The following is a 2,105-nucleotide window of genomic DNA, read 5'->3' as shown; positions in this document are numbered from 1 at the left end:
CTAGAGATAGAGCCACTCAGGGGTGTCTTCTTGTTTTGTGTAAAGAACATTTTCTTTAGATTTTTTGAAGTCCTCATTTGTTACTTTCATTCTGCGTTCTCTCAAGGCCATCAGACAGCTTCTGTACAAACTGCCTTGATGTCGGCACCAGACAGGTCATCCTTAGCCACGATCAGGTCGTCCAGGGTTATATCACGGGCCAGCGTCATCCTGCTCATGCGAATCGGAAATCTGCGCTTCTTGTTCTTTTCATTGGGCAGAGGGAACTCAGTCTTCCTGTCACTGCGGCCTGTTCTAATATGTGCTAGATCCCTTGAGTCAAATCCATCCAGCAGGTTCGACAGTCCCAACATTGTTTGCTGAATTTCTCTTTCACAACCAGAATTTGAGTCTTATTTCTTTGTCCTAAAAGCATCGATTCATCAGTAAACATGATGGATGGTGCATACTCTTCAGCAGCTCGACACAGCTCCCATACAAGTTCGGGGCTATCGCCCAGGTGCTTCTGAGTAAGTTCAGAGCCAACCACTCTCAAGAAAGTGGCTGAAGTTTGGTTTGCAACTGCTTCGGTTAACAAAGTTTTACCTGTGCCGGGGGGACCATAGAGAACGACCAGCTTAGGGGGCTTTATACCCATCTCTTCATAATAGGATGGGTGAGAGGAAGCTCCATAGATTCTTTAATCTCCTGGATTTGGTTGTCCAACCCCCCAGTACCGGCCTAGGTCTCCCGTGGGGCCTTTTCTACCTTCATCACTGTGACCAAGGGATCCGTGTCACCCATCAGCACCCCACCACTGCACACACCTGGTGGTTGAGCAGGACCAAGCAGCCCAGTTCCAACAGATCCTTGTCTACAAATGAAACAATGCTGGGGACCAGTAGGTGGCAAGGTGGTTAAGCTATGGACACTCCACATGGCCGACTATAGTTTGAGTCCCAAACCTGGTGGCTTGCTTTCTCACTTTCTCTTTCTCCCACTCTCTCTCTGGCTGATCAAACTAGAAAATAATAATAATAATGATAATAAATTTAAATAAAATAATTCTTAGAAAAAAAGAATGCTGACATCGTGTTCTGAGCCCACAGATGTAGGCATGATGGCATGATTGTCCTCAGTGATCTCCTCCAAGGTTTCTACCCACATGGGGGCCCCCTCAGATCATTCACCTTTGATCTTTCCTCTTCTTGCTTTTCTTCTAATGATTTCATCTGTTCCTGATTTCTAACCAGTTCTTTCATGAGAAGGTAGTCTTTTCTTTTTTTTTTTCTTGGAGAGGTTTTTGCTATAGGGTGCATGTGCTCACCAGAAAGACAGAGACAGAGAGACAGAAAGTGAGAAATCGCCCCCCAGGGGGATGGCCACGCTGCAATCCCTTCTCCATTCTCTTCTCAGAATTGGACACACATGCCCGGCATGAGCTTAAGCCACCGGGTCCAGGACTCAAACTGCAGTCGACTACATGGGAGCCTAGTGACATAGCCATTACTCCAACTGCTGGTCCCAAGAAGGTAGTCTTTAATTCTCTCCAACTTCAGTCATTTTAACTGGCACTCTTTGTGAGGTGTCACCAGTGGCAGTCTGCTGGCAGCATCTGGTCCCTTAGTTTTCTTCTTTTTTTCCCCCACTCTAGTTGGGACTGGAGGTTCATACTTCTTTTTCTTGTCCTTGTCATCCTTCTTGCCACCTCCAGGACCATGACTACCATTCTAATTTTGTCCCATCTTGCTTCCACTGCCATCATTGTCATATTTTAATGATCTTGGTAGCCTCATAGGCAAAGATCCAAAATCCTAACAAAATTTAAATGATTTTAGTTTTAGTTTAACAACTGATTTACAGTTCCCATAAGCACAAAGAATCTTAAGACCTTTTTATTATTATTTATTTACACGAAATAGAATCATATAAACTAGTTCATAGTAACTAGTTCAAGTAAACTTTACACTTAATGTCCCTATAGATCACTAAGTAAAAATAATGTCAGAGCTGTTTTTTTTTTTTTTTCTTTAGTGCACCTGTTAGGGAGACAGAGGGAGAGGGAGGAGAGCACCCTCAATAGGGCACGATCGTGCCACAATTCCTTCTCCATTTCTCCACCCTCA

The 2,105-nt window shown here is 44.2% G+C and overlaps 1 pseudogene; it reads right to left on the bottom strand.

The window, feature by feature from the left end:
* LOC102488699 (26S proteasome regulatory subunit 4-like) lies at positions 1–1,724 on the bottom strand (annotated as a pseudogene).
* Between the last annotated feature and the right edge of the window lie 381 nt (positions 1,725–2,105).

This window comes from Tupaia chinensis, unplaced genomic scaffold (assembly GCF_000334495.1).
Source record: "Tupaia chinensis unplaced genomic scaffold, TupChi_1.0 Scaffold000423_1, whole genome shotgun sequence".
Lineage (NCBI taxonomy): Eukaryota > Metazoa > Chordata > Mammalia > Scandentia > Tupaiidae > Tupaia > Tupaia belangeri.
Note: the sequence above shows the minus strand (reverse complement) of the source record. Positions and strands in the feature narration are given on the sequence as shown.